Genomic DNA, 27,735 nt, shown 5'->3' on the forward strand with positions numbered 1-27,735 from the left:
GATGGTCACGTAGACTTCTGGCTTTCAGTCCATCAATGTTGGAGCATCATGATGCTTTGAGTAGGTGGTGGTGGCGCAGGCCACCACAAAGAAACCGGAAAAAGAAACAGAAGAGAGAGTAGGGGTCAGTATGGATTTTAGAGCCACCATGAATAGTTATTATGAAGAATTGAACATACAGAGTATCAGTATTAAGTTAAAGTGAAGTTATAAAAGGCCATGTTAAAGTAATGTGTTTTCAGCAGTGTTTTAAAGTGCTCTACTGTATTTGCCTGGCGAATTCCTATTGGCAGGCTATTCCAGATTTTAGGTGCATAACAGCAGAAGGCCGCCTCACCACTTCTTTTAAGTTTAGCTTTTGGAATTATAAGGAGACACTCATTTGAAGATCTAAGGTTACGATTTGGAATATAACGTGTCAGGCATTCCGATATATAAGATGGAGCGAGATTATTTAAGGCTTTATAAACCATAAGCAGTATTTTAAAGTCAATCCTGAATGACACAGGCAACCAGTGTAGTGACATCAAAACTGGAGAAATGTGTTCGGATTTTCTTTTCCCAGTTAGGATTCTAGCAGCTGCATTCTGCACTCGTTGCAAATGATTTATGTCTTTTTTGGGTAGTCCTGAGAGGAGTGCGTTACAGTAATCTAGTCTACTGAAAACAAAAGCGTGAATTAATTTCTCAGCATCTTTCAATGATATAAGAGGTCTAACTTTAGCTATGTTTCTTAAGTGAAAAATGCTGTCCTAGTGGTCTGATGAATATGCGATTTAAAATTCAGATTACAGTCAACGGTTACCCCTAAATTTTTACTTCCGCCTTAACTTTTAATCCTAGTGCATTAAGTTTATTTCTGATAACCTCTCTGAATCCATTATTGCCAATTACCAAAATTTCAGTTCTCTTTATTTAGTTTGAGAAAATTACTATTCATCCATTCAGAAATACCAGTAAGACATTGTGTTAGTGTATCGAAGAGTCGGAGTCATCAGGTGCTATAGATAAGTACAGCTGTGTGTCATCAGCATAGCTGTGGTAGCTCACGTTGTAACCTGAGATAATCTGACCTAACGGAAGCATGTAGATTGAGAATAACAGCGGACCCAGGATAGAGCCTTGTGGAACACCATATCGGATATCATGTGTCTTTGAGATTTGATTACCACAACTCACAAAGAATTTTCTCCCTGCCAGGTAGGATTCAAACCAATTTAAGACACTGCCAGAGAGGCCCACCCATTGACTAAGGCGATTTCTAAGAATATTATGATCAATGGTGTCAAATGCAGCACTCAGATCTAAGAGGATGAGAACAGATAAATGGCCTCTGTCTGCATTTACCCCAAGTCATTTACTACTTTAACAAGTGCAGTTTCTGTGCTGTGATTTGTTCTGAAGCCTGACTGAAAAGTATCAAGAATAGCATGTTTATTGAGGTGGTCATTTAACTGCATAATGACTGCCTTCTCTAGAATTTTACTTAAGAAGGGCAGGTTAGAAATGGGTCTAAAATTTTCAAAGGCAGAGGGGTCAAGATTATGTTTCTTAAGAAGGGGTTTAACTACAGCAGTCTTAAGACAGTCTGGAAAGACCCCGTATCTAATGACGAATTAACTATGTCCAGAATATTGTCAATTAGCACGCCTGATATTTCTTTGAAAAACCTGGTTGGTATTGGGTCAAGGACGCAGGTGGAGGGTTTCAGTTGAGAGATTATACTATGTAATTCAGGTAAATCTATCCTGGTGAAAGCATTTAATTTGTTTATAACGGAGTACCGGGCTTTGGAGGTTCTGCAGTGTTGGGGAGATATACTATGTTATCTCTAATATCATTAATTTTTTGAGTGAAAAATACAGCAATGTTCTCACAGGTTTCACTGGAAGTATTCTGGGGCATTCCTTTGTGTTACCTGGGTTTAACAGACGGTCAATTGTTGAAAATAACACTCTGGGATTACTAGCATTGTTATTTATAATATTAGAGAAATAGCAGCCTCTCAAGACGGACAGTGTTATTGTATTCTGTTATTTTAACTTTTAATATTTCATAGTGGATAGTTAGTTTAGTTTTCCTCCATTTACGCTCAGCTCTACGACATGTTCTTTTTAAATCAGACACTCTTTGGGTCTTCCATGGAATAACAGTACTAGAGGATTTTTTAACTGTCTTTTCAGGTGCAACTATGTCAACAGCAGTTCTTACTTTAGAATTAAAGTTTTCCACTTTACTATTTACATTATCCTCGCTATTATAGCTGGCATTATAAACGGACTGATTGCTTAGAATAGTTGTAAGTTTTAAAGCTGCTGATGAGTCAAAGAAGCGTTTTTAACAAAATGCTTCTCATGAGCGTTTTCTATCTTTATTTCTATATTAAATAGTAGAAGGAAATGGTCTGATAGACCGATATCAGTGACCTGCTTTATATCAACTTTAAGTCCTTTAGTAATCACTAAGTCTAACGTATGACCTGCTTTATGTGTAGGCTGATTTACGAGCTGCCTCAAATCAAAAGAGTCCAGGAGGTTCATGAATTCCTTTACCTTTTGGTCACACTGATTGTCGACATGAAAGTTAAAGTCACGACTATTAAGAGTGCGTCATAGTTTGTAACTAAATTGACATTAAGTCAGAGAATTCCTCAAGGAAAGACGCGTTATATTTAGGAGGTCTATACACGGATAATACGAGAACGTGAGAATCTCCATGAATAACAACGGCGAGATACTCAAAGGACTTAAATTTACCAAAACTAACATCTTTACATTTTAATCGCTCGAGTAAATGTTTGCCAAACCGCCCCTTTTTCCCTGGCGGTCGCACGAGTAAAACTGTAATCCGAGGCAGATTCGATTAAAACTGCCCCATTGAATTAAGCCATGTTTCATTTAGCAATAAAATCAATGTTTCTATCACTAATAAGATCGTTTATAAAAATGTCTTGTTAGTTAAAGCTCTAACATTTAATAGTGCCATATTTAATGTTTCTGAAGGGCAGAGCTGAATTTTATGCGTGTTATCGGTAATCGGAACAAAATTAAGTTATTTTTGTTAACGCTCTGTGTGTACTTTTTATGTAATCTACAATCCGTTTTTATAGTCTTAATGCAGTGTTGATCTGAAGTAGTAATTTCAATTAAATTATTGGTGTTTTTGCCGCACTGCCTAGATTTTTACGCATTAAGATTTGTTATTAGATTATTAATGATGTGCACTTTAACGGAAGACTCTGTTAAGCCATTATGTCCTATCAAACCAGTAGCATTACGTAAGGGGTTAGCAGTAGAAGTAGACAGTCAAGATAGACGAATTACCTTAGCGATGTTTTCGGAGAGGACCCGGGCGCCAAATCTATTCGGATGCAGTCCATCCCGCTTGAAGAAGCGCGCCTTTCCCAAAAAGATCCCAGTTGTCTATAAACCCGATGTCTTGATTCTCGCAGAAGCCTCTCAGCCAGTTGTTTAAACCCAGCAGACGACTGTAGTATTCATGCGATCGCCTGACGAGAGGTAGTGGACCCAAGATGAAGATTTTTGCGGATGGGGTCCTCTCCTTCGTGTCTTCAACTAGTGCTGCGAAGTCAGCCTTGAGAACCTCTGACTCTCGGTGCCTTATGTCATTTACGCCGCATGTAGAATGATGGATCCAATTGCCCTCTTGTGCTTCTGGTAGAAGGTCGGGCGCCTCATCACATCTCAACTCGAGCACCGGAAAACAAGAAACAAAGGATTTTTGATTAGGGCACGTGATATTCAGGTTTCATACAATGGAATCACCTACCACGCATTATATCACCCGGGGTTGAAGGCAGACTGGGGACGCGGAGAGAGTCGAATCGATTTTGAATTTGAATGCTCGCCTGTGCCGCTGGAGGTGTTCTAGCTTTGAACCCCCGCCTGCAAAGCTGAAACCCGTCGAGGTCTTCATCAGCGTTGTCGTTGTTCCTACGAGGCGGGGTGAAGCTTACTTGCCCTTGGACTTGAGCGCACGAGGTGGGGTTGATGTTACCGACTTCAGTTGTTTGGTGTGGTTTGTCCAGCAGCCGAGTCTTCAAGTCTCTGAGGTACCTTCGTCTAGACAGGAGTTTCTGAATCTGTTTGTCGAGTGCCTGGAGTTCCTCGACAACGACGATAACGTGAGTCATCTCACTGTCGGCCATTGTCTGCTTCTACTTCCGCTTCGTCACCTAGGAAAGAAAGAGAGAAAGTCAGTCTCTAGATGCAGCAGATCAGATCATTAGGACAGCATTTTTTCACTTAAGAAACATAAGTAAAGTTAGACCTCTTATATCATTGAAAGATGCTGAGAAATTAGTTCACGCGTTTGTTTTCAGTCGACTAGGTTACTGTAACGCACTCCTCTCTGGACTACCCAAAAGATATAAATCGCTTGCAACTAGTGCAGAATGGACAGTTTTAATGTCACTACACTGGTTACCTGTGTCATTCAGGATTGACTTTAAAATTCTGCTTATGGTTTATAAAGCCTTAAATAATCTCGCCCCATCTTATATATCGGAATGTCTGACACCTTATATTCCAAATCGTAACCTCAGATCCTCAAATGAGTGTCTCCTTAGAATTCCAATAACAAAACTTAAAAGAAGTGGTGAGGCCTTCTGCTGCTATGCACCTAAAATCTGGAATAGCCTGCCAATAGGAATTAAGCCAGGCTGATACAGTAGAGCACTTTAAAACACTTCTGAAAACACATTACTTTAACATGGCCTTTTTATAACTTCATTTTAATCGTAATTTAACTTAATCCTGATACTCTATATGTTCAATCTCCTCAAAATAACTATTCATGGTGGCTAAAATGGGGTACTGACCCCTACTCTCTTTTCTGTTTTTTTTTCCGGTTTCTTTGTGGTGGTGGCCTGCGCCACCTCCACCTACTCAAAGCTTCAAGATGCTCCAACAATGATGGACGGATTAAAAGGCAGAAGTCTACGTGACCATCATCATCATCAAGCCCTTCCGTGAGAATCCTAAATCCAAAGAGGACTGTTTCATTTATGTTAGGTAGAATGCCCAGAGGGGACTGGTCAGGGGGTCTCATGGTCTGGAATCCCTACAGATTTTATTTTTTCTCCAGCCGTCTGGAGTTTTTTTGTTTTTTCTGTCCCCCCTGGCCATTGAACCTTACTCTTATTCGATGTTAATGTTGATTTATTTTGTTTTATAATTGTGTCTTTCATTTTTCTATTCTTTAATATGTAAAGCACTTTGAGCTACTGTTTGTATGAAAATGTGCTATATAAATAAATGTTGTTGTTGTTGTTGTTATTCAATTTTAGCATGAGTTTGACTTCCCATTCTTTTCTTTCCAATAAAAGGGGTCATTTTGCTTGACTTCTTACTACATGGAACTTGGAGAGAGAGAAAAAAACCCACAGTCATCAAGCAGGGCATCTAATCAGTCACCTACATTATTCATTCATAAAATTGGGGCAAACACATCCCGATTTGTGCTTTAGTTTGATTGGTGTTTCTGTAACTTGTCCATTGTGTTTGAGTGGATCATAAAATGGAATGGTGCCCCATCATCAAACACTGGGTTCTGACTTTGGTGAAGTGGCACAACCGGAAATTAAAAGTTTAAATTGTGACAGAATATGTCCTAAACAGTTGAGATTTTTTAATTCAGGCTTTTATTTTCTAGTGGCACCTTATGTCTCATTTCCTCCATTGTAAAGTGCCAGTGTGGGCAAGATATATGTGGTTTTTCAATGAATGGAAAACACTTAACTTTAGAATACAATTTTGTGTGGCAAATGCATACATGCCAAGTTTGTGAAAAAATAACTTTGACTACAAAAATACCAAACTTATCCTTTAAGGTCGTTTTACCAGTGGTCGTTCTGCAGTTAAAAGTCTGGGGCATAAACCCATTAGATGTTGTGCAAAATAAATCATAAAGTGTCCTCAGTAATTTAACATATTATTAAAATGTTTTTAAAAAACTTTAACTTTGTCTTCTTAAGCAATGCTTCTTTCAGTTTTACAGTATGTTGCTTTGTGTGAAATGGTGCCAGGGTAGGCTGCAGCCCCCTGAAATTCTTAACTACATTAAGAAGAACTGGGAATATAATGTAGAATATGAACAGTTTTGAAAACCAGAGGCTGAACAAATGAGGAAGATGTTTGAAAATGTGGAAGAAAGTGACAAATGTATGGATTTTTTTTTCCAGAAGAAGCATTCAACAAATTGAAAAAAAAAATTATTGTATTGAGTTAAATCATGACAAGTAGATGGAATCTTGGAAAATGTAAAATAAAATATGAATAACGAGAGAAAAGAAAATGAAACAGTAAAGAGTGAAGGGTGTGAAGATGATAGAAGTAATCAGGAAGTTGAACTGGATTTAAATTTCCAGTGGAATTTATTAGGTAAACCTAAAATAAAAACAAATACACCCAAAGTATGTATTCAGTTTCTGTTTTATTGATTTTAACCTTAGAAAAAGTACAGTATTTACGTTGTCAGGGAAATAGATGCAAAAATGTGCTACAGAACTCATGACCCTATAAACCAAATGTGTTAGCTGGACTGACGTTTTATGTTCTTACAAACTGAAATGTTAGGAAAATAAATTCCATGGATGAATGTAATAATACCATAAGGTGGCATACATTTAGAGACGTGGACATATTTGGTTGATACCCTTCCATGAAATAAGACGAACTCATGGTTGTCTGTGAAATAATTTGAAACTCTGTAATTGATTTATACTGAGTAGACGTGGCAGATGGAGTCTATGCAGCCATCTGGAGGTTGTAGTGCAGGAGCTGGAGGTGTGACTGACTTCGGCCAACGGGTATCAGGGTTCCTGAGCCAGAGCAGCAGAGACTGGAAAAGTTGCCAGGAGATGAACTGCAGTCTGCCAGGTCATTGAAGCTTTAGCACTCTCAGAGCTTAAGTCATTACTTTTGAATCAAGAGCAGTGGTATGCTTCATTGGAGGCTGGATATTCAAAAAGAACATTTTTAGAGATACCACTGAAGGGACTTGAATGGATTTTACTTTTTGTTTGCACTGTTCTTATGAATTTGGATTTATGGAATACGTAATTGCACTTTGGACACTTTTTGATTTAGCAAACATGTACTATGGCCTTTTTGACAATTTGAACCTGATTGTCGTCTCTCGCTCACCACTCTGGCCATCCTTGGTTTACAAAATACAAAAGGGTCAACCCTTCATCATGAGTGTCAGTCGTTTCCTGGCACGTTGACCCCCAACAATTGCTTGTATTAAAATGAGAACCAGCTGTTTTTACCTGACAACAACTCCTGTACCATCTGTTCCCTCAAAGGTAGCATATTAATCCGGGTGACTATCATGCTTAAAGGTGAACCGTCACCCCAGTCTGATTTAGAATGCACTCTGGAGCGTGTTTTCAATAATGATTATTCTGTATTTAGTTGCATCCATCCTTCCCACAGTTCTGACAAGTCTCCTTGTTTAAGTGCTCAACTCTTACTTTCTTGGAGGCCACTATTAAAGATCTTGAGAATGTTCTAAAAGCCCCTCTTGAAGTTGTTAAGAGATATTTAAGGCATCTGGGAATCGGTCTGCTGCCCAGCATGGATCTGACTGTAAAGGTGATTGATCTCAGGGTAGTACAGTGTGAAGTGGTACCTGTTGATGGTGATGGGAATCAAGTAGCACTGCTTCCCACACATATAGAGAAATTATCCCAGCCTAAAACTTGACCTGTGGAAGACATTACCCTGAATACTGAGGTCAGGAGGGGTGAAAATAAAGGAACTCAGAGCAAAAGAGTTACAGACGTATGTGAAGGAAATCAAGTAACTGCAGTTCTTACAATTGTGTCGCATATTGTGACTATTTGTCTGCTGTCTGAAAGTCCTATACAAAAGATGATATTTAAAAAGAAGTATTGCTCAGGTACAGAATGAAAAGGAGATGTTTAGTGATGCAGCTGTCCAAGTTCTTGTGACTCCTACAGTGACTGGTAACATTTCCATGTTGAAGGAAAATTAAAAGAGACAGACATTGAGAAGGACCTGTATCACTCCTAGAAGATTTTGGGCTGTGTAGATACAACAAAGTAAAACAGGTAGCAATGCTAAAAAGTAAGGCATGCCCAACAGTCATACTGCTACACGTCAAGAGGCATATGACCCAGTAGTTGTTGTATATTATGACAGTAAAAACAGCACGTAGTCTTCTTTATCACAATCCTCTTTAATGCTCAACTCCAACACAAACTCTACGACCCTCTCCACCCTTCTTCTCCCTCCTCCATGCCTACTGCCCTCTACTGCACACAGCAGGAACACCACATATTCCCCCTTTAGTAAGTAAAGCTTGTAACAAATTACATTTTTTTTTAAACTAACAGAACTTGAACTAAATCATCCCAATCAGCACACAAGATTTTTACATTGAGAAAACATATGAAAATGCATTCTGCATTCCTCTGAAACCAACTATTATTGTCATTTACATCTGGTAATCATTTGCCCATACAGGTGGTGTTCTAACTCTTTCACTCCGTCTAACAGGTTCAGACTGGGTAAGTCTGTGAGGCATAACAGAAACAGATAGATGCCTTTCATCATTTTCCTCTTCGTGGTCTGAACGAACAGAAGCAAGATGAAACGCATTCAATTATACCTCCATCCGACAACTCATAGGTATACTGTCCTTTCTTTCTCAATACTTGAAGTGGTTTAGTAAACTTAGATCTTCCTTTCTTCTGTATTCCAGGTTTTTTTACACGCACAAATGATCCAGGCTGAAAATCAACTTCCCTGGCCCCTCGCTTTAGATCTGTGTAAATTTTACTTTTGTCCTGTTTTTGTCGTACTGCATCCATAATACCTTTCTTCTGTGTCTCTGGCTTTATATTTTCTTTCAACACTGTAATATGTAACTTTGTATGCATCTGTCTAACATGAAGTAGCTCTGAAGGAGACATCTTGGTTGTTGCATGGCGAGTTGCTCGATAGTTAAGTAAATACTCAGAAACAAATGCTTTCCAAGGTTTTCCTTCAAGGCTTGCGGTTAGTATCGTTTCTTTGAGACTTCTGTTGAATCTCTCAATTTCACCATTTGCCTGGGGATAATATAATGAGGATTTTCTGTGGGTTATATTCCTCTCTCTCAGGAAGGTTTCAAATTCCGCAGAGACAAACTGAGGCCCATTATCTGAAATCAGTTCCCTTGGATAACCTTCTCTGCTGAAAACTGATGTTAGGAACGTAATGACAGTAGCAGAGGTTACTTGAGAAGTAAAAGCCACTTCTGGCCATTTGCTGTAATAATCTATCAGAGTAATTGCAAAACGACAGTCCAGTGCTCCATCTGCAAATGGCCCTACAATATCTATTGCAAGTTTCTCCCATGCAAAGTTAGGAAAAGGTACTGGCTGAAGTGGAGGAGTGTGTACAATTGCTGTTTTGTCATGGAGTTGACAGGTTACACATGAACGAATTGCCACTTCCACCAGGGCATCCATTCCAGGCCACCAAAACAAATCTCTCAATCTTTGTTTGGTTCTGACGATACCTTGATGACTCTCATGTGCAATATGTACCAGTTTATCCTGTAAGTTCAGAGGCACCAACAAGCGGTGAGATCCGCGAATGATATAGCCATCCATTAAAGACAATTCATGCCTCACTCTATAATACGCTCGAATATTTGGATCTAGGTTTTTTTCCGATTTTGGCCATTTCTTTTGTAAAAGCTCTTTCAGCTTAATATGTACTGGACATTTAAGACAGGCATTTTTAAACTCTTCAGGAGTAATAATAGAAGGCAATGCCTTTATAAGTGCAACCACCTCAACGTCCTCATCAAGTATTTTATCTGTGCTAGGTAAAGGTAGTCGCGACAAGCAATCAGCTGTAATATTCTCTGAACCTGGCTTGTACTGAATGGTGTAATTGAAATTTAGAAGTCTGGCTGACCATCTAGCTATGCGCATTCCCGCTCTTCCTAGTCCTTTACTTGTCAGTAATGTCATCAGTGGGCTATGATCTGTCCGTAAGGTAAAGTGACGTCCCCACAGATACGTTCTCCACTTTTCTGTAGCCCATACGCATGCCAGAGCCTCTTTCTCTACTGAGTATTTCCGTTCTGTTTCGCTGAGTGTTCTGGATGCAAATGATACAGTTCTCTCCTTATTATCTGAGTGAATCTGTGAAAGGACTGCACCTAAGCCATAGTCTGAAGCATCTGTAGTGACCACAGTAGGTAATGTAGGGTCAAACAGGGTTAGTGCTGGGCTATTTACAATTAATTGTTTGACAATATCAAAACTGTGTTGAGCTGCATCAGACCACGTAAGCACTGAAGTTCCACGCAGTAATGCTCTCAATGGTTCCAGCACTGATGCGTAATTAGGTATAAATTTAGCATACCAAGAAGTGAGACCCAAAAAGGAACGTAATGCCTGTAGGTCAGAGGGTGCAGGGGCTTGCGTAACTGCTTTGACATGTTCTGGATCTGGTTTTAAGCCTTCTTGAGAAATTATATGACCTAAGAATGACAATTTGTTCTGTCTAAACTGACATTTTGAAAAATTCAGTTTTAATCCTGCTGCATTAATGTGGTGCAAGACAGCTTTAAGGTGTTTTTCATGAAGGTCAGGAGTTGACCCATACACAATAATATCATCCAAATAACACTGTACACCTTGCTGATTTCTTAAAATTGATGCCATCATCCTCTGAAAACAAGCAGGTGCCGAAGCAAGTCCATAAGGAACACGTTTGAAGCGGAATAAACCGTCATGGGTGATAAATGTAGTAATATCTCGGCTGTCCTCATGAAGAAGTACTTGATGATAGGCACTTTGAAGGTCCAGTGTTGAAAATACCTTTGCATCTCTTAGTTCTGCAAATATTTCTTCCATAATTGGTAATGGATAACTATCAATTACAACTGCTTTGTTAGGTTCACGCAGATCAACACACAAACAAATCCCTCCTGTTTTCTTTAAGGTTACTACAATTGGCGAAACCCATTCAGATGACTCCACTTTTTCAATAACATCTTGTTCAACTAGCTTTTTTAACTCCTCTGAAACAGCATCTCTTATTGAGAAAGGTAATCGTCGCAATTTCTGTTGGACAGGCTTCACCTCTGTTCGTATTTTTATTTTATGCACAAAGTCTTTTGCACAACCCAGATCACTGTTGTTGACTGATGGTGTGAGTGCTGACACTGGTTGCACTGTGGTAAAGGGAAATGTAGTAATATAGCCATCCAGTAATTGCAATTTAAGTGCAGCAAATAGATCTCTACCCAGTATAGATGTTCCTGCCTGTACTATATAAAACTCTGCATCCACACTGTTGGACTGATATGTTACAGTCACAGGCAGGCATCCCAGAACAGGAATTTGTTCTTTAAGGTAACTAACCAGTCGCAGTTTAGGAGCTGTAAGTGATTCCTTTGCGAAATAAGTAGCATAAACTGCTTCAGGTAAAATCGAAACAGCTGAACCAGTATCAAGCATCAAGCTAATTGGAATCACTTCTCTATTTGATACAGTAGTGATGGAGACAGTGCACAGGATCTTGTCTGAGATATTAATATTGTTTTCTACATGCAGCACCGTAACTTCAGGGGTTGTTACTTCATGAACATCTGTATATCTTGCACTGCGACAAACCTTCGCAAAATGACCATGCTTTTTACATTTACGGCACTCTGCATCTTTAGCAGGACACCCCGCATGATTTGCTGTGTGTTGCGCTGATCCACACCTAAAACACGTCTTTTTCTGCATGTCAGTTAACTGTCTGGTCAGTTGTGCTGGCGCTCTACGTCTTACTGTACTGCTTTTGTGCAGCGGCGTTTTTGTCCACTTTTTGCGTTGTAAGAACAGCGTGCACACTAGCAGCAGCCCCTTGGCTAAGTGTTTTGGCCTCAGCCATGGCGTATTCAATCTGACTTGCAATTGTAATTGTTTTCGACAAAGTTAAATCCGACTCCAGAAGTAGCCTTTCTCTGATACGAGAAGAACTAGTCTTTTCCACAACCTGATCCCGTATCATTTCATTCGTCAATTCTCCAAACCCACAAGTAACCACCAGTTCTCGTAAAGCTGCAACATATTGCTCGATTGACTCGCCAGCCCTTTGGCTGCGCTGGCGGAACTTGTAACGCTCAGCAACAGCATTAACTTTCGGCACAAAAAACTTTTTTAGAACCGCTACCGCAGTGTTGTATGTATCGTCTTCAGATGGTAATGTGTAAAAAATACGTTGTCCTTCTGCTCCGAGACAATGAATAAGCAAAGCACGTTTTCTCGCGTCGGGTAGATCGACCTGATTAGCGGCAAGCATGTAATTCTCAAAAATGCGTAGCCAAGCAGTGAAAGTAACTGTAGGCTCACCCGGGTGTGGAAGGAAAGGTGCTGGCTGCTGCAGGGATAGTAAAGACATCCTCGTCGCCAATATGTTGTATATTATGACAGTAAAAACAGCACGTAGTCTTCTTTATCACAATCCTCTTTAATGCTCAACTCCAACACGAACTCTACGACCCTCTCCACCCTTCTTCTCCCTCCTCCATGCCTACTGCCCTCTACTGCACACAGCAGGAACACCACAGTAGTTCCACCCTCCATTACAATAAGAACCAATCATAGTAAATTAGAAGGAGGAGAACCCAAAGAACAGAAGCTTTATGAAAGGTCTCACCAAGCAATGTCAAAATTTTCCCCTATTTTAGAAAGCACAGAGGAATACACTAACTTTTTGGATGGCATTGGTATGAATGTCAAAGGCAGGGACATGTGTGGAAGCACTGCCCTTAAAAAAATACACAAAAACATTTCAACACTTTACTTTTATACAAGAACCGAGAGAGTCACTGGGACAGTCCAAAGGCATTACTTGTGCAATGGCAGCTGATAGTGTTTTCTCTCTTCTTGACAGGGGAGTTAAACACTGAAACTCACAGTGCTTTATGGAGCAGACTTACCCTCTTGCAGGGCTGGATACTGCACCCCCCAAGGCTCAACTGGGATATTTCAATGCCAAGTTGGGTGCACGGGCATCTCGGCCAGGTTGGCTAAGGGTGCCTTTCCTGGTTGTGAGGCCATAGTGGATGGACAAAGAGGAAATTGTATATCCAAAAAATGCAATAGATGGTAGTGCTTTTCTACCACTGACCCAGTATGGACATCCACAGGAATCCATTGGATTCGTAGTCCTGAGGGACAACGCTCTCTGAGTCCTTGGGTGCCACCAGAGGGCACTACAGAGAGAAGAACTTCCTATCATTGTAGGACCTGGAAGTGCTTATATGATTCAGTGTTATGGCGCCAGATCCAACATAAAAGGAAGCAGTCCAGACTCCTCCAGAATTTAGAAGGTGATTCTCACCTCGGGGACTGCAAGGAGGGGAAGGAATGTTATATATTTGATGGCTATATAAGCAGCTCTTGTCCATTCATGAAGGTACTGTGTTAATAAACAAAAAAGGTTTGGGGGTTGCTTGTGCCCCCTACTGGTTACACCGGCTACCATGAATTTGAAAATAAGCATTATGCCTCTGATAATTTTCTTGCATTTCATACTTATATTTAGTCCAATTGATGCTTTATTTATAGGTTCCTGTTACCTGGTTGCACATAGCAAAGTCTTTTCTTCTTAGCTGTGTGACTGAGCCATGCTAAGGACTGGTGTACCAGTATACATGTGCTTCGTGCCAGGTTAGGTTGCGTTAAGTTAATAATTACTTTGAAAAGTATTCAAAATACTGTACTTAATGCACATTACTTTAATCATATTAACACAATGCTCTCGGTACGTTCAGCTCATCGACACAAATGTATTGATTTCTGAAATATTGAGACAGATTATTTCAGCCAGAACATTTGCCTCTGAAAATGTATTTTATGGACACTTCTACTCATGATTGCTGAAATTGTGGGTGAAGCAAACACATGCGTTGGCTGAAAGAATACAATGGACATGCACAGATTACCAAATCATGAACAGTAACCTAGTTAAAGGTGTACATGGCCACATAATCAGGATGTACTGGTACCCCTGGAGAAAAACTAAATCCAGAGCAACTGAACTATCAGAACACCGCTATAGTAATAGCAGAAGTACTTCATAGAAATCTTTCTGAGTTCCATAACCAACACTTGTACTGTTTAGCTTATTCACCACACATACCAGATCAGCATTCAATGGAAAGTATTAAAGCAATGAAAAAAAAAAGTATATTTAGATAGACAGATAGATACTTTATTAATCCCAAGGGGAAATTCACATAATCCAGCAGCAGCATACTGATACAAAAAACAATATTAAATTAAAGAGTAATGAAAATGCAGGTTTAAACAGACAATAACTTTGAATAATGTTAACGTTTAAGGTGGAATTGAAGAGTCGCATAGTGTGGGGTCTCCTCAGTCTGTCAGTGGAGCAGGACGGTGACAGCAGTCTGTCGCTGAAGCTGCTCCTCTGCCTGGAGATGATCCTGTTCAGTGGATGCAGTGGATTCTCCATGATTGACAGGAGTTTGCATAGTGCCCGCCGCTCTGCCACAGATGTCAAACTGTCCAGCTTCATTCCTACAATAGAGACTGCCTTCCTAACAAGTTTGTCCAGGTGTGAGGCGTCCTTCATCTTTATGCTGCCTCCCCAGCACACCACCGCATAGAAGAGGGCACTCGCCACAACCGTCTGGTAGAACATCTGAAGCATCTTATTGCAGATGTTGAAGGAAGCTGACAACTTGAATTGGTGAGTCTCGGCATGTAAAAATCCATGTCAAATAGAAAAAGCAGTAAAAAGTGTCCAGGGAGTGATTCCACATTAAAGAAAGTGGTAGAAGTGATCAGTGAAATAGAGAAATAATAGAGAAAAAAAGTAAAAAGATAAAGTCATACACGAGGCTGCTGGAATGGCTGCCACTTGCGGTGGCGCCGGAAATAGATGAACTTACATGAACTTGCTTTGAACTTACTTTACATTTTACCAATCAAGACAAATATTTTAAACTTAACTCCCCAAAAAACATGTACATTAAGCGAGTAAAGCCAGAAATTCACATATTAGGATGCAAGATGCTATTGGTAAAGATAACCCATTTCCCCCAATATATTAAAGTTTGGTTTACTGTCCTTAAAGTTCAAGAGGACAATGAAATACCAGAAGCACAATGGAGTAAAGAGACACCTGATGCCAATAGTATAAACATTCTTGCCCAACCAGTTCATAGGTTGATCGCTCTAGATCAGTGACAAATTGTTTGTATTCAGAGACACATCTCAGTTGTAACCTTGGGAAAAAAGAAACCTTCCTCTAGCAGGTTGCACCCGTAGTGGATTTTTGGTGCTAACATGCTGTTGATCTTCGCTTCACTACTCGATGTCCTTCTTTCTCTTTCTTCTTTTCTGGATTAAATCCACTTTAGGCCAATTGTCCATTCCACCCTGTGTCTTCTCCTTAAAGGTGAAGTCTCCATTTTGGGGTGAACCCACAGCAACCTATTTCTGAGGTATACATTAAAGAACTGCAAACTAGGAATGGGCCAATGGTACATGTAGCACCTGTTTCTGGGTTATTCATGGAGAAATCCTACTCTGTTAATCAGGTTTCTGAGAGGCCAATAACCTGATTTCTTTAACTATAATTAAGGTTTTTAGAAATCTGGTTTTGGTGAATAATTGGGTTATTGAAGCACATGTAAATACGTTAATTGATTTAAGACCCCTGCCCCTGTCCCCTCATTGCCCTAATTGCTGCTTTCTCCTGTTAACATCTGATCATTTCCGATCATAAACGTACACCTCCTTTTCTTTCTAAGAGACAGAGAAAGGCAGCTGACATAGCTGTATGCTGACAGCTCCAACTTGTCACTGTCTTTATGTATGGAGATGCAGTGTTTCATGAAATTCAAAATCGTACATGTGCCAAAAAATGGATGTTTCCTGTCTGAATGACTATTGGCCCAATGCGTTAAGCTTTGTAATGATGAATTGTGTACATACCAGCATAACAGATCTGTGGATGATGGGACATCTGGAAAGGTAAGTATGTCAGCATGGTGTTCATTATCTATACAATACAATACAATACAGTTTATTTTTGTATAGCCCAAAATCACACAGGAAGTGCCGCAATGGGCTTTAACAGGCCCTGCCTTTTGACAGCCCCCCAGCCTTGACTCTCTGAGAAGACAAGGAAAAACTCCCAATAAAAACCTTGTAGGGAAAAATGGAAGAAACCTTGGGAAAGGCAGTTCAAAGAGAGACCCCTTTCCAGGTAGGTTGGGCGTGCAGTGGGTGTCAAAAGTAGGGGGTCAATACAATACAATACACAGAACAGAACAATTCCTTAAGACAGCATAATAATAAAAATTTTAGAAGTACGGTTTAACAGTAGATGATATGACATAATTAGGTTTGGATATTTTTAGAGTCCTGGAGACCTCATCCATCTAGCTGCCTCCCATCTAGCTGCCTCCCCATTTGGCCATGCCATGGCGGAAACATTGCTCCGATGAAAGGACCCCTCTGTAGCATTGGACCCCCCTATAGCATTGCCTTTAACATCATTCTGCCCTCCAGCCTGGAGATGAAGTTCAGAGACCTTGGTCTGAGCAGCTTCATCTGTGGATTGGTCTTTGAAGACTATAAAGTCGATTCACTTATGACTGTGCAGCATTGGCAACACAGTCATCAAGGTCACTAATGACACCTTTGTGTATGGCCTTGTCAGAGATAATGATGAGACTGCATACTGGAGAGAGGTAACAGTACTGACCATAAGGTGCCATAACAACAACCTCTTCCTGAATATCAACAAAACAAAGTCAGTGTTGACTTCAGAAACAACAAAGGCAATCACACTCTGCTCCATACAGTTAGCAGCTTCAGGTTCCTGGGTGTCCACATAACCGACCGCCTTTTGTGGTGTGTCAGCACAACCTGCATCATCAAAAAGGATCAAGATAGGCACTTTTTCCTGAGGAGGCTAAGGAGTTTTGGGGTGGGATACAGAATACTAGTGAACCTGTACTGTTTTACTATTGAATTCATCCTGTCCGGATGCATCACAGTTTTGTTTAGTAATCAGACTTGCCAGCATCACAAATTCCTACATAGGACTGTACTTACAGATGTTAATGTGATTGAGTTTCCACAGCTTCATACTATTTACTCCACCAGATGTCTGAGGAGAACTGATCCATCATATGTGATGAAAGCTATCCAGCTCATACCCTCTTTTCACTTCTGCCTTCTGGAAGATACAACTAGACCCTCACGACTCGCTCCATTTGTTTCAGGGACAGCTTCTTTTCCAGGCCATAACGTTGCTGTCCTCACAGAATCTTGATCTTACAAGTCCTGTACTGTATGCCCTACCCACATGCTGGTTTCTTTATAATTGCACTGTTCATTACAAGTGGGCTGCCATCTGCTTTTTTTTTCTTTTCTCCAAACTGTTTAATACAATTTTTTTCCTCTAGGTATGTAACACCATTCTTCTGCTACTCTTTATTTGCTGTATTTCTCCTATTATTTATTTATTTATTTATTTATCTATCTTATTGTCTGTACATACTTTCCTGCACCCCATCCCCCTCCCACACCCCACAACTGCGGATCAACAATTTTTGTTTGCCTTTGCAGTGTATGTGACAATAAACATCTCTAATCTAATCTAATCTAATCTAATCCAATATAATCCTTGTTTTCCATAGGTAGGCTATTATTTACTGTCCCATATTAAAAAAAAGCAATGTTAGTTATTGCTGTTCATGCCACTGTCATCCAGTCCAATGGTTTCTCTTATCAGTGCTATGCTGATGATCCACAGCTCTACGTGTCACTCCGTCTTGGGGACCACACTGTACCAACTATAATCTCTGCATGTCTCACTGATATTGTTACCTCGATTAAGGAATGCCATCTCCAACTCAATTTAGTAAAGACAGACATTCTTTTTAGCCCACCTCGTCCGACTGTTCATCACTGCATCTCTTTTAACAGAGGTGCTGTTTAAACCAGTGTTTTATAACCTTTATACACTCTGGGACCAGTGAAAATAGGAGAATAATTTCAGGGACCACTAAGGCTGAAATAAAAAATAAACTTAATTTATATATATTTTGCGTATTAGTTTATAAATATCATTTTCGTTCTTCTTCTTTCATCGTCTGCTCCCGTTAGGGGTTGCCACAGCTGAACATCTTCCATATCTTTCTGTCCTCTGCATCTTGTTCTGTTACACCCACCACTTGCATGTCCTCTCTCACCACATCCATAAACCTCCTCTTAGGCCTTCCTCTTTTCCTCTTCCCTGGCAGCTGTATCCTTAACATCCTTCTCCCAATATATTCATCATCTCTCCTCTGCAGATGTTCAAACCAACGCAATTTCACTTCTCTGACTTTGTCTCCCAACCTTTCAACCTGAGCTGACCTTCTAATGTCCTCATTTCTAATCCTATCCATCCTCATCACACCCAATGCAAATCTTACCATCTTTAACTCTGCTACCTCCAGTTCTGTCTCCTGCTTTCTGGTCAGTGAGACCGTCTCCAGCCCATAGCTGGTGTCATTACCATACTTTGACCTTCCCTTTCACATTTGCTGGTACCCGTCTATCAAATATCACTCCTGACACTCTTCTCCACACATTCCACCCTGCCTGCACTCTCTTGTTCACCTCTCTTCCAAAATCCCCATTACTCTGCATTGTTGATCCCAAATATTTAAACACATCCACCTTTGCCAGCTTCTTCTGACCTCCCTCTCATAAACACACATGTTTTATTTCTTGTTCCTACTGACCTTCATTCCCCATCTCTCCAAAGCAAATCTCCAACTCTCCAGGGACTACTCAACCTGCTCCCTACTATCACTACAGATCACAATATCATCTGCAAACATCACAGTCCTTCGGGACTTCTGTCTAATCTTGTCTGTCAACCTCTCCATCACCATTGCAAATAAGAAAGTGCTCAGAGTCAATCCCTGATGTAAACCCACCTCCACATTGAATGCATCCATCACTCCTACCAGAGACCTCACCTCTGTCACACTTCCCTCATATATATCCTGTACAACATTTACATACTTCTCTGCCACTTCCGACTTTCTCATACAATACCACAACTCCTCTCGAGGCACCCTGTCATATGCTTTCTCCAAGTCCTCAAAGACGAAATGAGTCTCCATCTGGCCTTCTCTATACTTCTCCATCAACATGCTCAGAGGAAACGTTGCATCTGTGGTGCTCTTTCTTGGCATGAAACCATACTGCTGCTCACTAATCATCACCTCATTTCTTAACATGGCTTCCACTACTCTTTCTCATAACTTCATGCTGTGGATCATCAAATTTATCCCTCTGTAGTTACTACAGTTCTGCACATCCCCCTTATTCTTAAATATCGGCACCAGTACACTTCTTCTCCACTCCTCAAGCATCCTCTCACTTTCCAAAATTTCATTAAACAATCTTGTTAAAAACTCCATTGCCATCTCTCCTAAAAATCTCCATACTTCTACATGTATATCATCAGGACCAATGGCATTTCCATTTTTCATCCTCTTCATAGCTGTTGCACTTCCTGATTCACTGTCTCCACATCATCCAACCTCTCCTCTCTCTCGTTCTCTTCATTCATCAGCCTCTCAAAGTACTCTTTCCATCTGCTCAACACACTCTCCTCACTTGTGAGTACGTTTCCATCTTTATCCTTTATCACCCTAACCTGCTGCACATCTTTCCCAGCTCGGTCCCTCTGTCTAGCCCACTGGTCCTTTTCTCACTCCTTAGTGTTCAACCTCTCATACAACTCATCACACGCCTTTTCTTTAGCTTTCACCACCTCTTTCTTCACCTTTTGCCTTACCTCCTTGTACTCTTGTCTACTTTCAGCATCTCTCAGAATATCCCAGTTCTTCTTCGCCATCCTTTTCCTCTCTATACTCTCCTGTACTTCACCATTCCACCATCAAGTTTCTTTTTTCTCCTTCCCCTGTCCAGATGTCATGCCAATCACCCTTCTTGTTGTCAACCTTTCTACATCTGCTGTGGTTGCCCAATTGTCTGTTAACTCTTCACTGCCACTCATGGCCTGTCTCACCTCCTCCCTAAACTCAACCTTGCAGTCTTCCTTTTTCAACTTCCACCATCTGTTCCTTGGCTCTGCCCTCACTCTCTTCCTCTTCTTGATCTCCAACGTCATCATACAGACCACCATCCTATGGTGCTTAACTAAACTTTCCCCTGCCGCCACTTTGCAGTCTCCAATCTCCTTCAGATTGACTCTTCCTCATAGGATGTAATCTACGTGTGTGCGTCTTCCTCCACTCTTGTATATCACCCTTTGTTCCTCTCTCTTCTTAAAATACGTATTCACCACAGCCATGTCCATCCTTTTGGCAAAATCCACTATCCTCTGATCTTCTTCATTCCTCTCCTTGACACCACACCTGCCCATCACCTCCTCGTCTCCTCTGTTCCCTTCACCAACATGTCCATTGAAATCCGTTCAAATCACTACTTTCTGTCCCTGGGGTACACGGTCCATCACTTCATCCAACTCAATCCAGAAATATTATTTCTCATCCATAATACATCCAACTTGTGTGGCATATGCACTAACAACATTCATCATCACAACTCCAATTTCCAGCTTCATAATCTTCACTCTGTCTGAAACTCTTTTCACTTCCAAAACACTTTTTCTTGACATATTGGTCTTTCAAAATAACCCCTACACCATTTCTCCTCCCATCCACACCATGGTAGAACAATTTGAATCCACCTCCGATCCACCTTACTACCCTTCCATTTAGTCTTAGGCACGCACAATATATCAACCATCCTTCTCTCCATCATATCTGCTAACTCTCTCCCCTTACCAATCATACTGCCTGCATTCAAAGTTCCTACCTTCAGTTCCACTCTCTTTACCTTCCTCCTCTCCTTCTGCCTCCGGACATGTCTTCTCCCTCTTTTTCTCCTTCTTCGGCAAACAGTAGCCTAACTTACGTCAGCACCATGTTGGTTAACAGTACTGGTACCCAAAACTCGACCAATCTGGTATAGAATTTTGTATTATTGTCCGCATATTGATTTGGTAAAATTTTACACTGGCTGCCCTTCCTGATGTGACCCTCCCCATTTATCCGGGCTTGAGACCGGCACAAAGAAACACACTGGTCTGTGCATCCCCTGTGGCTGGGTTACCTAACCTAACCTATTAATATATAAAAAAAATCTGAAATTTAATATTGATAAATACAAATGAATGAATTCATCAAATGAACAAATATTTTAAAAAGTATGATTTGATACTTACCTTAATCATCTGCTGAAAATTCAATAATAATTTTCCCAAACATACCAAAAACAAGAGTCTTTAAAATAATCAGTAAGAAAAGTGTATTTTCATCTTTCATTGTTTATGTTGTTCTGAAATGAAAAAACAAGAAAAAATGTGTCATTATATATAGGCACAAGCTCCTTTAGAAAAATGTTCTGTCTTAAGCAGAAATTATATTTATTTAATCAGTTTCCCTCAAGGAAGAGTGGACATCAACCTAGTAATTGCCTTAATTACTATAACCTTTTATGCTGTCCCTTCTTTATCATAATTTCTTTAAATTATAAAGGTTAATTTTCTTTAGTCTTTTCCTAATAGTTGAAGCTCCAATCTATATATATAATTCACTAAGGCAAAACAACCATGAAAAGCACGCCGGAAGAGGCGTGGATTCACTAAGCCGCCGACAAGTGAGACACCTATGGCGCACGCAGGAAGGAGCCACGCCCACCAACTCCAAGTCCATTGGATACGACGACAACTCGCAGGGCCACGCCCACCAACTCGGACGCGACGACACAGAAAAAATTGAGTCATTTATGTTCGTCTGTCGTAGAGGCCACATGCAGTGCAGGTCAGGTTAATGTCATGTACCTCCGAGCTACGTTGACTGTTCATAGAGGCATGTTTCTCGCGGAGGTGAATCGCCATATGCAGCATGTGAAACGGTTTGCGAGGGGTATCCCATGGGATCCTTAAAACAATCCTTTAAAACTGAGGTTAAAGCACAATGAAGGAATCAGTCTTTAAAAACCAATAAGCCCTGTGCCTCTGTTTCATTACCGCCTCACCTGCTTCACCAATGCAGGCCCTGCAACAGTCGAGACGCTCTGTCAGCAGCTGACCTTCTCTGTGCCTGACCGGTTCACACAGAGGCAGCGCAAGAGAAAGCCGCGCCAGAGACAGACAGAGGCACACACACAGGCAGCTGATGGCGGCTCTCCGTGAGTTTCTCTTATGAGCGGACACACACGGCGGTGTGTATGCTTCGAGAATGAGGCTGGATGCGGCTTGCGACCGGGCACATGAGCAGGCAGTGTGTATGCTTCGAGTGTGAGGGTGGACGTGACAGGACCATCTAGGAAAAATCATGTCGCGGATGTGATTCGCTGTGTGCAGTGTGTAAAACAGTTTGTTTGTCACAGATGTGAATCGCTGTATGCGGCGTGTAGAACAGTTTGCGAGGGGTGTCCCTGTGTCTTTCCAGAAGTGTTCAACCATCAACAAATAATTATGCGGCGTTTGTTATGCCGCGGGTTCACTATTGTGTTGTATTTTGCTCTCTCCAGAGTTTCATCTTTTCATTCACTTACTGTTGTATTCTCACACTAACCTGTTTTAGACAACCGTGTCTTTCCAGAAGTGTTTACCATTCAATAAATAATTATGCATGAGATTAAGCGTGTGTCTAGGCGTGACCGCACAAATGCATTATTTTGGAGATGCATCAGAAAACGGGTACGGCACTGTTTCCTACCTCCTTTTGACTAACAAAGAAAATGAGAGGCATTATTAATTTCTAATGGGGAAATCAAGAGTGGCACCACTAAAATCTGTCACTATACCAAGATTGGAACTTACAGCAGCAGTGATTGCAGTCAAAATGGACAAAATGTTAAAACGAGAACTGCAGATTCCCCTGCAAGAGTCGATCTTTTGGACTGACAGCACCACAGTACTAAGGTACATAGCAAATGAAAGTGCACGCTACAAAACCTTTGTTGCCAACAGAATCGCAGTAATAAGAGAGCACACGCAACCTTCGCAATGGAGATACGTCGCATCTGCGCAAAATCCCGCGGATCAGACATCAAGAGGTTTGACAATAGAAAGCTTCATCAAAAGTAAAACTTGGATACAAAGCCCGAATTTCCTATTACAGCCAGAGTACGAATGGCCTAAGAGACCGGATGAGGTGGACTTATCTACTAGCGATGATCCGGAAATCAAAAGTGTATTGAGGCTCAGCATTCGGGCTGCAAACCGTGGAATTGCCACTAAGTGCGACTCATACGCTCCCACTGTTTTCGTCCTTACCCTTTGTACACACCTCCCTCCCACACATTGACTGTTAATAGAGGCATGTTTCTCGCAGAGGTGAATCGCCATATGCAGCATGTAAAACTGTTTGTGAGGGGTTTCCCATGGGATCATTAAAACATTCCTTTACAACTGAGGTTAAAACACAATGAAGTGAGCAGTCTTTAAAAAACGAGTTTTCGGTTACGACGCACGACCGCGTGCAGCATAGCAAAGTGTTTTACACACTACATAAAGCAATTCGCATCCGCGACAAACATGTGTCTTCTTAGATGCTCCTGCACTTTGTACACACCCCCCTCCCACCTCGCTACACCGCACGGACGATTGTGTGCTGGGTCGTTCCGTGCATTGTTACAATTTTGCTTTTCTTGCTGATTTATTACATTACCGATTTTGCAAATGTTAAATTTTCTCCCTGTGCTTAAAAATTATTAAAAATCCGGCCTGATTATGCGGCGTATGGTACGCCGCTGGTTGGCTAGTATTCTATAATAAGAGTAGTTACTCCTTTCTATAATTTCTCTAGCATTGTTGTTACCGTGCTGTAGTTGTGGCATCAAATGTGTGATATGCCACCTGAGCAGAACCACTATGGATTTTTATGGATATATTTTATTTCTGCACTTAATAAAATGGATATGCATAAAATTAGCATACTCTTCAGTGACCCTGCAACCATTACTAAACTTTACTTTTTTCGGCTTTTTTTCTTGTTCTCCTGGGAGCAGGGTGGTCTTGTGGCCTGGAACTCCTAAAACGTTAGTTTTTTTTCTCTCAGTTCTTCTTCTTCTTGTTCTTCTTCTTTTTCTTATTGTCTCATTTCATTTTCTGTCCATCTTATAACTCCACATGTCCATCTCAACATTCTTATTTTGGCCATATCCAACTTCTTATCCTGCTGTGCTCCCTTTACTGTCCATGTCTCAGCTCCATACATCATTGCTGGTCTTACCACTGTCTTCAAATCCTTACCTTTAATTTTCCTACAATTCTTAGATCACACAACACTTCTGATAACTTCTTCCACGTGTTCCATCCACACCGCACTCTCTCTCTGGATCTAATTTTCCATCTTGGGCTATCACTGATCCTAGATATTTAAATGTATCCACACTTTCCAATAGCTCTCCTTGCTGGCTAACTTCTGAATATGGATAATTAAACCTCATATGTTCCTATTTTATTTTTACCATTTATTTTCAGTCCTCTGTCTTCCAAAACCCTTCTCCGTTTTACCAACTTTCTCTCCACTTCCACTTTTCTGCTGTTACACAACATAATGTCTTCTCTCCCATGACTCAGCATATCCATAACCAGATCAAAGAGATAAGGACTTCAAGAAGATCCATGGTGTAGACCTCCCCTAACTGGGATCTGGTCTGTTATCCCAGGACTGATTTTAACCCGAGTCCTCATATACTTACTTGGTCAACTTTTCTGTCTGTTAGGCACCACCAGACCTCTTTATGTGGCACCGTATCATAACTCTTCTCCAAATCAATAAACACCATATGCAAAACCCTTCTGTTTTCCTCAATTTTTTTCTGTGAGCTTTAATAAAGCAAAGATTGCCTCAGTTGTTCCTCTCCCTGGCATAAAACCAAATTGCTCTTCTGCTGTGGTGGTTTCTTCCCTAAGCCTTTACCAAATTTTCATTGTGTGTGACATCAGTTTTATCCCTCTATCGTGTCCACATTCCTGAATATCATCCCTATCCTTTACTATTTCTGATGCACTTCACCTCCTTCTTGACTGTTCTTTTACTTCTAAAATATTGAAAGAATCTCTTGGGGTCATCTTTCACCTTATCGGTTATATTCCTCTCTAACTTCTTTTTTATTACCACGCTTATATTAACTTCACCTGTTCGTTGTCTGGTACAAATCTTGTAATCGATATTTAACCAACTTCCTGTAATTCAAATGACTTGACATTTTGCAGACTTTCTCACTTCCGATGACAATTCATGAAACAATAATCATTTTTACTAACTGATCAATTAATCTATGTTAATTAAGAAATTAAATTTTCATAAGAAGAATCGTTCAAGATTTCACCAATTGAAGGTGCTAGTAACAGAAATTTTAAAGGAAGTGTTAATTGATTACAAAATTATACTAAAGCAAACCCAAGACTAAAAAGTTGAAAATAATATATATATATATCCATATAAAACCTTTTAAAAACCATGCTTATACAGTGTGACACAGAAAAACGGGAACTTTTGAAATGCGTAGTGGCAGCCATGTACAGTTGGCAGCACTGCAGAACAGGGACCTTGAGCTGTGAACAATCTCGCCATTTAGTAATTTAGTAATCAACTGCAAGGCAATCAATGGCAGCTGTGTGAGAATTGTTCGGTAATCGTGTCATCTCAAGATTCGGTGACATTCCCTCACCCTCAAGATCATCCGGATTGGTGTGTTTGTGATTTTTTCTTGTGGGGCTACCTTAAGAGTCGGGTCAACACGACTCGGCCAAGGACACCGAATGAATTGAAACAAAGAATTCAAGACGAAATTCGTGGTATCCCAGCTGAGATGTTGCAGCGATCAATGGGGAACCTCAACAGCAGATTGGAAGAATGCATACATACAGGAGGACGCCATCTACAGGACGTAATTTTCAGAAATTGATAATTTGGATAACTGTCTCTTAAAAGGCAAGTTGTAGTGGTTCAATTGCTGTCAATAAAATTTTTTGTTGGATTTCTTCTATTTTTATTGGGTTTTTTAAAAGTTCCTGTTTTTCTGTGTCACCCTGTATTAAGTTAAAAAGTGTGGGCGCTTTTTATAAATCAACATTCAAAAAACACTTCTTAAAATCTTAGCAAAAGCTCCCTTCTTTTATTTTACGAGTGATGTATGAGAGACTTATATTTTACTTTTTAGAACACTTTTTAACTTAATATAAGCCAGGTTCTTAAAAAGTATTTTTTATATATATATTTTGCCTCCCGGATATCCTTCTTAATTGTTGCTCTCAAGCTCTTATACTATCTAGAGTTATCACTAGTTATGCTGAAAACAGTTTAATCCTATGACGCTTAGAGAATATAAGATAAATGAAGAAAAATAAAAACAACACACATAAACAAATAGCTTACGAGATGGGTGTCAAATCACATTCCCATCACTGAACTTCACAGATGAGAGTCTGAGGCTCTTCTCTCCGGCTGACACTGAGTTTTTGAGTTAAGGAAAGGTATTTAAAGGGTAATGTCTCCTCCCATACTTACTTTGTTTTTGTCTTTTTCGTGATTTCACTTTCACTTAACAATTACAAGTTTCATTTATGTTTGTGTAATACAAAAAATATTTTGATGAATAGGTCATTCAGATCAGACTTTTGTAGCAGTATTTTTCCAAAATTACCAAAGTTCAGCAGCTCTAACTTAAAAAATGGGATTCAACAAAAGTCTGACGTGCTGAAATGATTTCACAGACAAAATATATTTGTTTTTAAAAGTTTTAGATAAAATTCAAAGAAAAACAGTTCACATAAAAAAGAGAAAATTGAAAATCCATCCATCCAGCTTTATCCTAATACAGGGTCATGGGGGTCTGCTGGAGCCAATCCCAGCCAGCACAGGGCGCAAGGCAGGAAACAAACCCCGGGCAGGGCCCACCCACGCACACATTAGGGACAATTTAGAAATGCCAATGCACCTAACCTGCATGTCTTTTGACTGTGGGATGAAACCCATGCAGACACGGGGAGAACATGCAGACTCCACGCACGGAGGACACGGAAAGCGAACCCGGGTCTCCTAACTGCAAGGCAGCACCGCTACCCACTGCTCCACCGTGGCACCCACACTGTTTTTTGTGGTTTTTTATTAAAGTATTTTCTTGTCTTCTTAGCAAATCGTCAACACTGGGGGACTGTCAAAAAACAAGACCTGTTAAAAACCATTCCTTGTGGTTTTTTTTGGGCTATACAACAAATACATTTCTTTATTGTTGCAGTTTTCCAGTTCTGTTCTGCAGTTTGAAGATTATTAACTGTGAGAACTGTCTGTTTGTTGTTTTAATTTTTTTTTTCAATTGAGCTTTTACAACAGTTTAAACATTTTCCAGCTGAGGCCATGCAGTACAAATCAACAGAGAAGTACTTAAAGTTCAGTACCATTTTCTCCTTTAAAGGAAGCAGCAGTAATAATGAAGAAGGAGATCAATTTTATTAATGTGCCATTCACAAGGCTATACAGGACATGTTGATTTTCACTAAATTAAAAAATAAATCACACACACACGATGGAAGCCTACGTGTGCTCCTTCACCTTTGTGAAAAAGAAGCCAAAAGTCTGATGTTCATGTTTCAAAGAAGTGGA

General features: G+C 40.3%; 1 long non-coding RNA gene across 2 annotated transcripts; it reads right to left on the minus strand.

Annotated features, from left to right (window-relative positions):
- Positions 1 to 813: 813 nt before the first annotated feature.
- LOC120538672 lies at positions 814 to 26,576 on the minus strand. Of its 2 annotated transcripts, XR_005635495.1 has the most exons (4): positions 26,509 to 26,576; positions 21,336 to 21,448; positions 4,182 to 4,195; positions 814 to 825 (listed from the first exon to the last, which is right to left on the minus strand). It is a non-coding gene; the product is annotated as an uncharacterized LOC120538672 (long non-coding RNA). The 2 variants fall into 2 exon arrangements; XR_005635496.1 differs by lacking the exons at positions 814 to 825; positions 4,182 to 4,195 and adding an exon at positions 14,664 to 14,762.
- Between the last annotated feature and the right edge of the window lie 1,159 nt (positions 26,577 to 27,735).

Source organism: Polypterus senegalus, chromosome 11 (assembly GCF_016835505.1).
Source record: "Polypterus senegalus isolate Bchr_013 chromosome 11, ASM1683550v1, whole genome shotgun sequence".
Classification (NCBI taxonomy): Eukaryota; Metazoa; Chordata; class Cladistia; order Polypteriformes; family Polypteridae; genus Polypterus; species Polypterus senegalus.